We start from the raw sequence: 16823 nt of genomic DNA on the forward strand, positions 1-16823 counted from the left end.
CGAGGGTAAGGGTTAGGGGTAACAGTAAAAATAAAGAGAAATTTAAAAAAACCAAGTAAAAAAAAATTAAACAAATAAAATTAACCCCTGCAAAAATGTCGCCGTGCAAAACTTTCTGCTCGTGTTTTCAAAGTTGTTCAAAGTTTTTTCGTGCAAAAGTATCTTTTTGCAATTTCATCCCCTCGTGCAAAAGTGTCTTCGTGCAATTTTGTGCACTTGTGCAATTTTGTCTAATCGTGCAATTTTGTGCACTCGTGCAATTTTGTACGCTTGTACAAAACCGGCATTTGTTGCTCAAAAATCAAGATCTTTTTATTCAAATTACTTAAATAATATAAGGTTATTTTTGATAAGTTAAAAAAGGTTCAATAAGTTAAAAATACAATAAACAGTTTATAGTAGTGATTTACCGAATCCAAGATTTGGACTTGGATTAGGACGAATTCGGGCTTTTTTGACTCGGATTCGAATTCGGTCGATCCCTAATATCGAAATGACATTCGGAATCGGATCCGGCCGAATCCTCAATTTCAAAATAAGACTCGTATTCAGATTGGGTCGAATCCTAATTTAAGACTCGGATTCGGTAGACCACTGTAAACGTTTTGAATTTTACTTATCTGCTTGTCAAAAGCTAAATGGAATGTAAAACTAGTTAATGATTTAATGCTGTGTGATTCGACCGATTCCGAAATTTTGGATTCGGTAGATCACTTTAAACTTTTTTTTTTTTACTTAACTTTTTGTCAAACGTTAAAGGAAATGTAAAACTAGTTTATAATTTCACGCTTAATGTATTTAAAAATGGTATGTTACACTTATAAAAGCCTTATCTATATTTATTTAGAGTTTTGCACACAGTATTAAAACTGTAATATATTATTCTTTTTAGACTCTCAAATAAAATTAAGTACATATTTAATCTCAGGTTTTTGAATGACCGCTCTTATTTATTCATCGTATGTTAATTTTTTTATATTTGCTCGTTGTAATGAACTGCTGCACTATTTAATAAAGAATAAATAAAATAAAGCAGATGCTTGCATACTTTTAGCTATATATTTTTTAATAGTTAATTATTTATTTAATTGACAATTCTAATTTATGAGAAATTTGATATAACTGCCAACATTTAAATATTTCAATTTGAAAACAATGTTCTAAATAAAATAAAATTAATTAATAATAAAGCTTAATTAATGTAATGAACTGCTGCAACTACTTGAATTATTTATTGTTGAGCTCTCAACATTAACAAAACCATTAGAGGTTGCTGCAGTTATGAGAAATAAGGTCCAAAACTAATGATAAAAGAGTCTAATCAAAAAGTTTTTGCCTAGTAATGAAAAAAAGTTTTAAAAGCAGCTTATACTTTTAAGTGAGATTTATTGTAATATGTAGTGTGGTTCTTTTGTATTATAGGTACATCACCCAAGCTATTTTGCTTAAATCATATAAAGTGGTCTAGAATAGCCTTTCCTTTCGGTAGATAAAACTCACTGATACATTATATTAAGTTAGTATTTAAGCATTTTATTTTATTATCTGCAGTTTATTAAATAATAAGCTGCCTGCAGAGGGTCCTAAGCACAAACGTACTAGAAAATCATCCATTGTGCAGGAAAAGTGTGGGCTAAAAGGTGAGGTTGACAATCTACCCACAAACAGTCAAACAGACCCAAATAAGTCTTTGGATGTTGACCCACCAACATCCATAGCTTAAAAATGTTTATTAAATTTTTATTTTACTTGATGTCATAGTTTTTGGAATTTTAAACAAAAACCACTATTAAAACCTGGAATTTTAAACAGTTTTTACAATTTTTTAATTTGACACAAAAAATCTACCATTTAGATCAGGGGTCGGCAGGCAGTTGCTGGTCGCGGGCCAAATTTCAAGTTTACAAAGTCTTTGCGGGCCGCAGTTTTAGTTTTAGTGACATTTGAATAATCTTTTGGTTTTAGTTTTAGTCACACTAGAGAAAAGTTTTACTTTTATTTACCTTATCATTTTAAATAACTTTTAGCTATACATAGAATGACTACTTAAATTAAATTAAATAAAATTAGACTAAAATTTACATTGACTAATATACTTAAGTGTTAATAGACTATGTACTTTCATAAGCACTCACTTAATTAAATTTGATACTTTTGTAATTTTAAATACAATTTAATTCTCTATAAAAACCAAACTTAAAAGACAATTTATTAGTTTCTTTTATATATTTGTTGTATTATTGACCCCTTTTTTCATATTTCTAAAAATATTAACTTCAAAAAAAAAGTTTTTGCGTGTTAGATAGTTTACATTCATTAAACAATTTAGTAATTAGTTAATTTAATAAAATTAATACTTGTTTGTATTATAGAAAGCTAGAACAAATTCTTTAACATAATTAATTCTCGAATACTTAAATAAAATATCTTATTAGTAACTAGTCTTTTACATGGTTGACACTTAAAAAGCAAAAATGTCTGAGTTGTATCAAACCAGCCTAAGTTCATTAAAAGTTTAAAAAGCTAGTAAATCGTTGTAAATCAAGCTTAAGTACCTAGTAAAAATATCATCATCATTAAAAAGTACACAAAGTGTAAAAAACAAGAAAAAACTACAATAAGTAAACTACACTACAGTCATAAAAACTATTCTGGAAATTCTAAGATTTATTTCAAGTGTTTGAAATAAAAGTTTCACACACATCTGAGTTTTCAAGCTTTTAAAATAGCCTATTTGTGTAGCAACCAGTTAAAACAAGTTTACAACATAAAAAAATAACGAAACTTGTTAACAGTAAACAAATTGCATGCCAAAAAATATAAGTCAGCTGGAATGGACAATTAACTTTCTTAAACATTTTTAACAAAAGTATAAGACTTAATTGAGTCATTAGCGAAGAGAAAAACCTCTTTTTTATTAAGCATTACAGCAATTCTTTATCTGCAATAAGAATTTAAAAATATTAGTTGTAAAATAAAAGACGAGCAACAAAAAAAACGTTAGTTAGGAGTTATTGCGAGAAACGATAAAAAAAACAAACCACCAAAGTCAGTTCCAACAAAGCACATGATTATCTTCAGTAACTACAGAATTATCAGAAAAAAGTTGTTAAGGCAAGTTATAAAGAAGCAAAATTTATTATTAGTAATGAGATACCGTTTATAATTGAAAACTTTTTTAAAGAATTTTTGTTAGCAATAATGAAAAACTTTTGTTTATTTCTTCAATGACAACAAAAAGTCCTATTTAGGAAATGCATTAAGGTTATAAAGTCGCATAAATCAAATTATGACTTTAATCAATATGTTAAGATGAGAGCACTGATAGAAAAACTATTGCTCATCTGAGAATTTTTATTAGAGATGTTTTTTTAACTTCGACACTTTAGTATAATTTCTTGGTTTAGTTCAAACACGAAGCACAACAATCGGTGAAATTTTAAAAGTAAAGGTGCAATGCAACTAAAAGTTTTTAGAAGTACGATTCCTTCTTTTATTTTTAGTATAAAGTTTAATTAAAGTTTAAAAGGTGTTTTATAAAGTATATCAATATTATAAAACACTGTTAAGCTACTTTAGTATATTTTTTAATAAAGAAATGTTTTAATGCTAACTTTTTTGTGTCAAATTGAAATTTCACTACTTTACATGTAAAAATTGTTTGAAACTCAAGGCTTTTTCAAAAATTCTCAAATTCAAGTTTTTTTCCAAAATTTTTAAGCATATATTTCAAGTTCAAAGCTTGTACTTGATATATTATAACATATATTATAACTGAAACTAACAATTTGGGTTGAGCAAAACCTACATCATAAGTTTAATTTGCCACTCTTTTAAGCAAAAAAGCCAGCCTGAATTAACAAAAACATTCCTGAAATTTTGGTATACAAAAAACAATTCTAGCTAAAAACTTATAAAATGACTTAGTTGGCCTGAGATTTGAAGTCTTCAAATAGTGATAGTCTGAGTGTGTGTCAATGTTTATAAACTATCCCTAAGTCTAGTTTATATTAAATAGGTAGCTCCAAAAAACAGCAAATGTGTGTATTGATATGCTAAGCATAGAAGTTAACTTAGTTTGACAAAATCAATGTTTGAAAAATGAAAATGTATACCTAACAAAAACTATATTAGTTTATGTCATATGTATTGTTTTAATTGTGTCTGTACAAATTTAGATACTAAATGTAGAAAAAACAAACTTAGAAAAGTATGCATAAACTAAACTTAAACTAACTACAGTATTTTATAAAAGTGGTTTAAAATATGAGCATTTTTTTAAGTTGGTGTGCATATAAATTAGTTCAATTGCAAAGAAAACTTTTGAAAAATTAAAATGTGTCAAAACAAAACTTAAATAAACCTTTTTTTCGTATTACTAAGTTATTTTAAATGTTTTTACACTAAATATAACATTTACAAATAAAAAATATATAAAAGAAACTTAGGTATAAAAAATGTTGGAAAGAATATCTAAGCTATAAAGAAATGACACTTTATTTAATTACTGTGCATTACTTTTTTACAAAACGGAAAGCATTTGCATTTAGTTTATTTGATAAATAGGTATAATATAACTAACTTATTAAATTCAAGCACTCTTTTTTCAGATAATTACTTGCTGTTGAAAAATAGAAGTTATTATGAAACTCAGAAAAATATCCTGTTAGAATGCCAATCTGTCTTTTTCACATTTTTAAACTAGAGTAGTAACTTCTTCTAATTAATTTTAAATGTTATACAGAGACTTAAAACCAAACTAAACAAAGTAAATCGAAATACCGAAAAAAAATTTACTTGAAATATATTTTTGCTCAGCGGGCCACTTTTACATGCTCGCGGGCCACAAAATTTTCTTTCGCGGGCCGCATTCCATTCAAAAAAATAACGTGCTCGCGGGCCGCAGATTTACCCTTCGCGGGCCGCAATTGGCCCGCGGGCCGCAGTTTGCCGACCCCTGATTTAGATAAAAAAATTGTTATTGTCATATTTTTCATTTGTTAAAAAACACTTTTAAAGTACCTTTAAAGCATCTTTTCAATGTTACAATTTAACAGAGTTTATTAGCTTAAACATAACTTTTAACTAGAAATAAACAAAAAATACGTACTTTTAAGATCCTGGAGAAAATTTATTAAAATCATCCAGCAACCCTGTCTTTAGCAATACATGAAAACTGTTAACCTTTTTTGTTATATATCTTTAAGACAACAGCTTTAAATAAATGAATTGGCTATTTTTTATCTGTTTTTAGTGTAGAAGTGTAGTTTACAAAAGCCATACATTTTAGAATAATTTGTTTGTTAGCTTTTATCAATTATAGCAATTGAGGGTTGCAAAACACTCAGGGTAATAAATGAAACGCAGGGTATCTTTAAATTTGAGAAAAGCTAAAGTTAAATGTTAATAAGAATATCTGTTTCGAGGTGGAGCTTCTCCTATATTTCCACCAAAGGATTCAAAACAACAAAACTTTGTAAATTTTGATTCGAAGAAGTTTTGAATTTACTGCTTTTTGTTTAAGATAGAACCAAACACAGCTACACTGAAGGATAAACAACATGTTTCTATTAAAGAAGAAATTGAAGAAGAAAATTTTGCTACAGAAAATTTGAATGCAGAAACTGAAGAGGATAAACTGTTGGAACGCTAACAATACAAAATACCCCACATCTTGCAATTTTTACATAGAAATATTCTCTGCTTCGTCATCTTCTCGGTACTTTAAAAGAATATATTCTAAACTAGGAATTTGTACGAGCAAAAAAGCAATTGATTGCTTCCAAAAACCGGCAAAAAAATATTATTTTTCCACCACATTTGAAAATGCAAGAATATTCTGTTATAATATAACAGAGACATCTTTTGCTATTGTAGCTTGTTTTATATTTTTGAAAAATTGCTTAAGTTAATCGTTTTTTCTTTTTTGTTGTCGTAAAAGTGTAATTCTAAGTGTAATTACTTTTTTCTTTATTACAATTGTAATTCCTATTCTTTTTTAGGCCTATACTACAGTTGGTAATATACTTCAATTTGAAGCATGTTTGTAAAAAATAAATTGTGTTTATTAATGTCATGCCTAGTTGATATCAAATAGCATTTAGTACTACTAGTGTAGTTTAGATTTAATTTAGTTATGGTTATTAGTGTGGTTGTACACTACGTTATAACCTTACAATCAATTTTAATAGAAGTGAAATCTTAAAATTGTGAAACTTAGAAATGAGTTCGATATTTTCTGTTTTTTAATGAATAAACAACTGATGTTTTTAAAGCTTACTTTACTTTTTCCAAAAAATTCACTTAGAAAATCAAACATTTAGACCCATATATGTATGATAATAATTGTTTTGTTATCGATAGACAACAAAGGACTTTATTTAAACTAAACATTGGGATTTAATCTATGTTTTAAAAATTAAATAAAAATTAATTAATAAGAACACATTAAATGTTCTTATTATGCAAGTTGCAAATTCATCAAATTTTTAAGATTTTAAGTTCTTTTTTCATCAAAACTATGGGGTCAGTTATTAATTGTCCATATACAACATTGTACCCGCATTTTTCGTAAAACTCCACCACATCATTTGGCTGGCTCACCACGCAACAATTGTACCCTCTTTTCAACACCCAATTCTCAGCAGCCAACATCATCCTTATACCAATTTGATTTCCTCTAAAAGCTTCCGATACTGTTACTAATAAATTGGAAAATAATATTTATTTAAAGGACTTAGTAATAAGTTTATATTCTTTAAATGAACTTCAGTTAAGAATTTTTGTTTCAGTATATAAGCTTTGGAATTTAAAACATTTTTAATTCAATTATGACTATGTCGTTACGATTTTAGTTTTCTTTAAAAGTAACCCATCTAGTTTACTTACCCATGTCTAACTCAACAGTGTTGTTTATTTCAATTAATTTTTCGCCATCTTTTTTATTAACATTTATTAAGTATTTATTTTTTTCTACAAGCACATGTCCAATTATTTTATGAGGATTCGAGGAAGTATCTACGTAAGCAAGTGAAGTTGGAAGCTCATCACTAGAATTTGCTAGTGAATTCATCCTGGAATAATATAAGTATTTCTTTATTAAACAGCATAGAATTACTTTAAACAAACAACTGACAAACAGCATATTATAAAAACACTTAAACATTTTAAGTAAGAGTTTCTCGTACTAGATAAAACTAATTTTTTTTTAATTTAGATGTTAAAAGTATAACACAAAACTTTAAATTTTATACAAAGTTAGCATTTTATAAATTAATTACACACATTATAAATTTGACAGAAACTCACTTAAAATCAAAGTAGCCAGGAAATTCCATTTCTATCAGTTGATAGCAATCTTCACGAAGTTGAGGTTGTAATTTATGTAAAGGTGTTAGCTCGTATTTGCTCGCACCAACTTTTACTGTTTCTGTATTTTCACCTACTTTGCTCATTTTTTGTTAGATATTACAGTTTTCTATTAAAGTTTTAGTAAATGGTTTTTGTTTTTTATTTAATTTATACAGTCATTATTGACTATTAACTAAATTGTAAGAAAAACAAGACATAAAACTCAACAAACTAAATATATTTCGAGCTATTCACATCAGTTTAATACAGAGCTAATAGGAGATAAGAATTTTTAAACTTATATACTATACAGCAAGGTTTCCAAAAGTGGGCCATGACGGATACTCAGGGGGACACAAGCAGCAAAGGGGTTAGAAGTGGTCCATGGGCAGTAAAGTAGCAACAGGGGGCCACGAGGTCATAATTTGAAACTTACACTACATATTCTTGAGTTGCAGATGAAGAGCAAACAAAAAAAGTTTTAGGTGTTTTTTGTGGTAGTTTATGAATAATATGAGTTGAAAAGCGCCATAGCTTTTTTAATTTCTTTAAAGGGGTCATTTGCAAAAAAAAATTGAGAAACCTGCTATACAGTAACAAATTAATCATTTTGTAATTAAAAAATTAATAAACGTCAAAAGCAATAGGTTCCAATAAAAACCAAAAAAATTCACTTGTAGTAAAACTGCACATCAATACAATGAAAATAACAAGATCAATTAGAAATTATTACGAAAATCAAAAAGCAGTACAGTCAAAATATTTTTGCGTATATGTTATTTAAACTTAACGATAATCTAAAACCTTTGTTAAACCAGTAAAAAAATATCATAAACTTTTACAAAACAATAATAAAAATTATATGTTGGTTCTTCAGCTGCTAAATACAAATTAAACATTCATTAGCTGTCTTGTCATATTTATACTAAAATTCTAAAATTTCAACATTCATAAATTATAATTTTTTAGTTTTTCTAAATAGTAAACCACAAACAGTTATGGTAGTAAAAGTATAAAATATTTTATATAAAAATAACTAATCTATCTAAAAAATATTATGTCAAAAAAAAAGACAAAGGTTTTGAGTTGTTTTACTGATGTTATTTAAAATTTATATTTAGTAATAAGAATATTAGTAATACACTAGTGCGTTCTTAACTTCAATAAATTAAAAATTCCACAGTGTGTTAAACATGAATAAATAATTTAATACTAAATACACAGTTTTATTTTAAATATACATAAAGCTTATAATATTTAAAGTGTTTTTTTTAATTTATTAATCAATCAAAGCATAGTAGTAACTGACTTACACAAGTTTTTATTTTTTTCACAAAAAATTGGTTACTAGAAATAAAGCATAAAGCTCTGGTTTTGCAAAATGAAATAGTACTTACAATATTGCAGAATTGACTAAAGTATTAAATAGGGTTGGCAATTAAATATAACATTTAACTTTTAAATTTTTATTAAACAGAATAAGTTTGTAAATATGGCATTTTACAGTAAAAATTAGGAACCGTGATCTTAAATTAATCTATAATAGTCAACAGTTTAAACAAAATGAAAGTGTTTAGCTTTTTTAAATGAATAAAAATACGTACATCCTATGATAAACTTATAAAAAAGGTTTTGTAAATAACACAAACATACTTCAGTTTTTTTTTTGCATAATGATATTTAAAAACAAAAAAAACTTCCAAGCAAGCATTATTAACTTAAATTTATAAAACTGCAAAAACACATTCAAAACAGCAAATAATAAGTTGCAGAAACGTATTTTAATATTTTACTAGGATATTTGTTTAAGTTAATAATATAAACAGAAAACTAGTTGCTAGCTAATAAATCAAACTTTTCATCTAGTATAGTTATATCAAAACTTTATCTAGCTGTTGTAATCTAGGATAATAAATCCTTTTTTTATAGAGTTTTTCATATTTTTATGCTTCTTTGCCAAAAAAAAGAATTAGAATTTACTTATTCAAGTAGACGTAAGTAGGATATCAAAAAATATTAACTTTTCTCTTAATAAAACCAATAGTATTTATTTTTACCCTTGATGCAGTTTATATGACTTAAATAAAGACATGATGTTTGTATAAACTTTTGTTTTTTGCTATTGATTTTAGTTTAATATGTTTAGTTTAAGGTCATTAGGTTTATAAGTACGCTAAAAGTCTTTGTTAAAAAATAATGTTAATTAAATTCTCTAATTATTTTGGTGAACTTTTTTTTCTACAAGTTATCACTTAACTTTTCCTAAACAGCTTAAAACTTTTTAGTATGTGAAACTAATTTGCATGAGTGGTAATACATTCTAGCGGTGTTAAGTTCTTCTTTCCTGTTTAGTTTAACTTTATTAAGAATTAATATCTAAACTATATTATATATAAGCTTTTACAGTCATAGTTATGTACAAAGGTTTATAAGAACAAAGCGTTTGAGTAAGCTAATCTAATTAGATTTTGATAGTCTTATTAATTTATAAGTATTGCTATAAGAATTACTTTGTATTTTATATTAGAGTTAGAGACAAAATGTAGTTGATACTAGTTATAACCGGATAATAATACGAAAAATCGGTTGAATTAGTTAAGCCTTTGCCTAATATATAAGTTTTGAAAGTAAACAACCTTGAAAATAACTCGAAATTTAAAAAGAACATAGAATATTTTTTTTTTATAATTTTTAATCAGCTTTAGTAAAAAAAGCCATAGACATCTCAATATCTAAAGAAGGGGTGGTTAGAATACAGCCATTGGGGTGGATCTGAGATTTTTTTATCCTCAACTTTTTTTGAAGCTACTTTTAGAAAACTAGTAAAACTGATCTGTTGTTTATTGAGCGACGAAAAATAAGCGCTCAAAAAGTTTGGTCAATGGACTAAAAAAAACGTATTGGTTTTCAAATCATGCACCACAACACTCAAGTCAAGGAGCTTTTTACAATAAGTATTTTAGTTCTTTTTTTCAGCTCCTTACAGTTAAACTAGATATTAAAGATGTATTTTGAGTTGACACTAATTTGAGTTCACAATGAAGGGCAAATAAAAAATGGTGTTAGAGTTATTTTATGGGAGTTTAGAAACTTCATGTAGATACATTAGAAAAACGTGAAATTTATACTATCTGTTTTAGGAAAGTTTGAAACTTAAACATTCTAGAGTTTTATCAGAATTAAATTCACTTAGAACTTACATTCCTTGTGGATTATAATTTAAAAAAAAATACTAATTTAAACACATTTAGTTTAAAAAATATGTTTACAAACCACACTATAAACTATAAAAAATAAACAATAAAATAAACCAAACTAATACAGACATTAAAAGCTACTTATAAAAACTAGGCATAACACTTATTGGTTATATTTTATAAATATAACAGATGCAAACACCAATAATTGTATAATGAATATCATATTTTACAAACTACTAAAATGTTGTCAAAACTTTTACACAACACCTAAATCTAACAGAAATATACTTTTATATATTTAAAAGCTATACTTAGAATAAACTAATTGAGCTTTAAATCATAAAACACTTCAAAGAAAATAACATTGTTTGAAAAAGATCTTAACAATAAACAACAAATAATGCAAATATCTAGTTGAACTACATGTTAGCAGCAGCAAAGTGGTCTAGAATGATTTACTTTTCAATTGATGAGTATTTATATATGGTTGAGTTTAGCCTATAAAAAGTTTCATCAGACTATTTTCTCTCTTAAACGCTTTGATGAACAAGAGTTTTCTTAAAATGTTTCATAAAATCAAAACAACTATGTAATGCAATTTGATATCATGTTACAATCTAACAAAAGTATACATCTTATAAGGCAATGTTAATGTGTTATTTAACTTGAAAGCTCAAAAACTATAAAAAAAGTTTAATCATTTTTTTTTAGATAACAATTTGAAATTCATTGTAAATCTAAAATAATCAGAAAACACTATGAATTTTTTTTTTCTAGCCTGAGTTTTTAAAATGCAAGGTTTTAAATTTTAATGTACTTCAATTATAAAAAGGTTTAATGAAAAGGAAGATTTATTGTACTTGTTGTCTCACTAGTTTATTGGAAAAAAATAGTAAAAGCTAAATGCTTAATTTAAAATTATAGCTGATGAAATACTAAATAAATAACTTAGTTTCATAAAGACTTTTTTTATTCTCCAGTATACTATTAATATTACATATAATAATTTGAAACCATTTTTGTATATTTTCATAACTTTATGTTTTTTAAATATTATAAAATATTATATCAGTGTAAAACTAAAATTGCTTTCATTGTACTAAGATAATAAAAAACTAATACTAACATAACTAATGTACTCTTTAATAAAAAAAAGCAAAAATATTTAATAAAACTAAAACACTTATTTTTCAGATTGTAACCTAGAAGGAAAATGGTTTACTTATCTTAATAAATATTATGGTTGGTTATAATGTATTTACAAACCACACTATAAACCATAAAAATAAATATTAACACTATCCCAAATGATACTGATATAAACTATACTTAGGACTACTTGTAAAGACTATATAAATTCGGTATGACAATTATTTATAAAATTCTATCATAAAAAACAGATGCAAACAATAACAAATATATAAAAAAACATAAAACTTTTGAAAAAACTTTAAATGTGGTCAAAAATTATACACAAGAATTAAATCTAACAGGAATATACTTTTATAAATTCAAGAAATGGAATGAGAATACTTGAATTTTAAATCATAAAACACTCTTTAGAAAATAACATTGTTTAAAAAAAACTTTAAATTAATAAAAATTAATACAAATATCTAGTTGGACTACATGTTAGCAGCAGCAAAGTGGTCTGAAATGAATTCCTCTTCAACTGATGAGCATTTATATATGGTTGAGTTTAGCCTATAAAAAGTTTCACCAGACTATATTTTTTCTCTTAAACGCTTGGATGAACGAGAGGTTTCTCAAGGTTTTTTATTAAATCAAAAAATTGTACAACGCGGTTTGATATCATGTTACAATCTAAAAAAAATATAAATATTTTACTTAATAGGGCAATGGTAATATTTATTTAGCATAAATTCTCAAAAACTGTAAAATAAAGTTTAAATGTTTTTACTTGGACAACAAGTTGAAATTCATTACAAAACTAAAAAAAAAAAAACACTGCAAAAATCAAAAAAGTTTAATTTTAGTTGAGTTAAAAAAAAAAACGATAATTTTTTAATTTCAACGTATTTTAACCTGAACATTTTAATAAAAATTGAAGATTTATTGTATCTGTTCGTTGTAACATTTTTGAATGCTGCAAAAGATTAGGTAAAGAGACGAAAAGATTGCTGAGCTGAAAGGAGATAATGCATATTTGCCTAAGCTAAAAATAAAGTAGCTCTGCAGACTACTGATAACATTCTTGGTAATAGAGCATCTGCTAGTCAAACTCCAGGTCTAACTTTTTTTTTTCAAAAATTTAAGACTTTTTTGTGATACTGAAGAAAAGAACATTGATCAGACTGTATAACATTGCTATAAAGAAAAAGTTCGCAATAAGAATGTACCTAAGAAATATTAAGTGTTAAATAGTTTAACTACTTCTTCATTTTGCGTTCTGACAAATTGATTGAGTAAAAATTTATGTTTAAGTTTTTTACCCTTGAAATTATCTACATTAAATTCGAAATTGACGTTAATTGTTTGAAAAAATCTCCTAACTAAAGTTATAATGGAACAAAAATTGAAGCTTTTGAAGTTTTCATATGTTGAAACAAAACAAAATAGCAAGCTAATTAATGAAATTAGTGCAGTGTCCAACCAAATATTAGAAAATAATACAAATAAAAATTACAGTAAGTTAAAAACGGTAAATAAGAATACACATAGCTAAATTTATAAAATGTAAAGTAGAAGGTATGCTATCCCAAAACGATGCTTGAAAAGCGAAATTATCTTATTAAGCTGCAGTAAAAGGCCAGCAAAGTAAAGTTTAAAATTTTAAATATCGAGTTGAAGTAAATCTAAATGAAAACATCAAATAAATTGGGGCTCAGAAGAAAACAACAACCAAATAACTTTTTAATAAGAGCTAAAATTGCCAAAAGCTGTTATTAACATTTTTAAAGTTAAGTTTGCATCCTTATTACCTAGCTTAATTTATGTAGTCTTTTTTTTTCAAATGCTTTAATTATATTAAACTCTACTAAATTAATTACTTTATTTAAAGAACTAATACGTTTAGTTTCTTTTAGTAAAAAAATTACTACACAGTACTGAAAGAAGCGCTTAAATCTTAACATTAAAGTTAAACAAACTTTTAATAAAAACGTTATAAATAAGGATTTGTTGTATAACCTATAAAGGAAAAAGACCTAATGTTGAGCTAATAAAAAGTAAAGTAAAAAAGTAGTTTTATAAAACTTTATTTTATGATTATTTTCTTTTCTAGGTATAAAATATATAAATATAAACCAAAGTATTAAATAGTTATACTGAAACGGGTACTACTGTAATCGATTAGCAAAATCATGATTAAAACTTCTTAACTGGAAATCAGTCATAATGTAATTAAAACGTTTACTACTACTATATTGACTTATACTTAAATTATTTATTACTAACTGAAAATTTTTTTAACCACTCAGTTTTAATTTGAAGATAACAGTTTACTTAATCACAATAGTTTGTTTACATATGTATAATTCTGTTTACAGCATTTCGCAGTTAAGCAGCTTTTATTTACAAAATTTTATTTAATTTTCGTATTTAATACGAAAATTAGTTACAAACATTATTTATATGGTTTTTATAATTAATAATATTGATTTTTTTAAAACTAGAAAGTCTTTAAATCATGATATTAATTATGGTTTTGTAATACATACTTTTCGTACTTTTAAGTTACCACTCAATGCAGTCCAAACTCAATTTGAATATCTTTATTTAACAAACAGTAGTTGTTAAAAATATATACAAAACTTTTAAAGAGTTGTTTGCATTCATTATTTACGACGTCAACAAAACTTTTTTTTTTAACTTAACTTGATTTAATATTTTTAAAACTCAAGGTTGCTCAGGAATTGAACCTAGTTGCAATCTAATTGTTTAAAACCAGTCGCTTATTTTCAAAATTTTTTCGTAAAATAATTTAAAAGTTTCAAAAAATTTTCTAAAGGCATCTTAAACTTTTTTTTGTTCATCATTTCAAACTTCAAAACTTCTAGGGTAAGTTACAAAATAAATTTAGTGCACACCTGAATGAGTTTTGTTCATTGTAAAAATCACCTTAAAATAAATTTCGTGCACACCGTTAACACCACTGGTAATAAAAACTAAATAATTACTAGTTATTTTTAAATATTCAATGAAACATAGTCACTCAAATTTGAATACTTTTTTGTTCTTAGTTTTAATAAAACTTAATTAACACAATAAAATGTCACAACAAGTTATTTCATTTCTAATTCTTGAGTTTAATTTCTATAGCTTTATTATGATCAGAAATTCAACTAAATAAATTACCTTAGTTTATTCAAAAACAAAACCTATTATTTACTTGTAATATTAATCGTGATTTATGTATTATGGTTTTGTTAGATGCAATTTAGTTTCATCAATGAAACAAATTAGGTTTTGTTCTCAAATTAATTTTTAACTTATACATACTAAAATCATTAATTATAAAATACTTTTCATTTAGCTTTATATTAGTAACTTCTTTTTTAAACTTTGTTTTACAAAGAATAAATACTTTTAATAAATGTTTTCGAGATATAAGCATTAAAAACATTAATAATAAACTAAATTTCTATTTAATTGCAAAACTTGAGTAAATTTTTTTTATCAAATCTTTTAATTCTTGTTATTTTTTACGAATCTCAGTAATCAACCATTCAAACTAAAATAGTTATATTTATTATATATTTTTTTTTTTTTGAATAAAAGCTTTATACTTTTAGAAATTTATACTTAATACTATAACGGCTTTTTGGTAAAGTAAACTACTTATATACATGTAGTTTTTAATATAATATACCGCGCAATGCAGTTTTGAATCAATACTTAAATACTTGAAGGAGCTAACAATGGTAATGAAAATATAAACAAAGTTTTTAAATAATTGTTTGCATTCATCATTGTTAACGTCAACGAAGCTTAATTTAGTTTTCTTTAAATAATACACAAATAACTTTAGTTCAACGTATGTTTGTTTCACTTTTTTTCTTTATTTAATGCCAAAAATTAAAATACAGTAGACTACCGCTTAAGTACGCGAATTGAACCCGACCAAAAAGTGCGTACTTAGAACGGGTAGTGCGTACTTTTGACGACATAGTTTAATATGCAATTTAGTAGTTTGTTTTCTTTCTTACAACTAGCCGCCAAATAATTAAGCCAAATAAACAAGTCTTTTTATTTTAAATAACATTTAATAAATAATTCTAATCTGCAAAACTTTTAATAGATTTTAAAATAAATAATTTTTTCTATAAAAAGTTTCTACATAAAAATACATAAATTTAGTATAGAAAGTCAATGTCAGTCAATGATATAAAAAAGTATACTAAGCTATATTTTCCATATTTTTGTTTTTAGAGGGAAAGTATCAAACTACATTGTGTTTACCAAACAATTTTAAAACATCAATGTGTGTACATTTAAATTAAATTATGACTTAACTATGTTGTATTTGTAGGTTTTTTAACTTTGTCATCTAGATTTATTTATTTTATAGCGTTACAGCTCAAATATCCATTATTCTTTTCACTTTTCTGCAAACACTACACAAGTATTTAGTTTATAAACATTTAATAACAGGACTGTCACAATCTCAGGCCACTTAGACTACTCAGGATTACTTACCCTAGTTTAAAAGTTGTGAAAGTCTCAGGCTAACTCAGCAGGTTGGCGATTCTACCTGGAAACATAAAATTATCTGGTAAGATTTTGTCTTTCTGGATAAGTGCGTACTTAAGCGGTAGTCTACTGTACAATGATTTTTTTATTCAGCATTTACACTCATTTTAACAATAAACGAGAAATAATTTTACTTTTTTTGCAGTACACTACATTGATTTATTTTTAGTTTAATTATTATTAACTTAAACAGTTTTTTTATCACTCAGTGTGGTTTTAATTTAAATATAACAGTTAGTTCATTACAATAGTTTAAATAAATTTGTACAAGTTTTTAAACTTGTTGCTTTTTCTGTTAATTATAGAAAAAACCATTTGATATATTTACCTTATATAGTTTAATAATATTGTTTTTCAGTTAAACTAAAAGATACTCAAAGCATAATAAACAATGTGAAAATAACTATTTTTTAATATACCGCTAAATGCAGTCGAAAACCGCGTCTAGAAAACTATAATGAACTAATAATAATATTATAATGATATATATAAATTTATAAACAGCTATATGCGCTAATTATTAATATAACTTCAACAATTTTTTGTTGTATAATTTAAACT

General features: G+C 25.4%; 1 pseudogene; it reads left to right on the plus strand.

The window, feature by feature from the left end:
* Positions 1–5653, plus strand: part of LOC145829130 (mRNA-capping enzyme-like) — a 37079-nt pseudogene extending 31426 nt beyond the window's left edge.
* The last annotated feature ends 11170 nt before the right edge of the window (positions 5654–16823 follow it).

This window comes from Thalia democratica, chromosome 2 (genome assembly GCF_965202585.1).
Source record: "Thalia democratica chromosome 2, ktThaDemo2.hap1.1, whole genome shotgun sequence".
NCBI lineage: Eukaryota > Metazoa > Chordata > Thaliacea > Salpida > Salpidae > Thalia > Thalia democratica.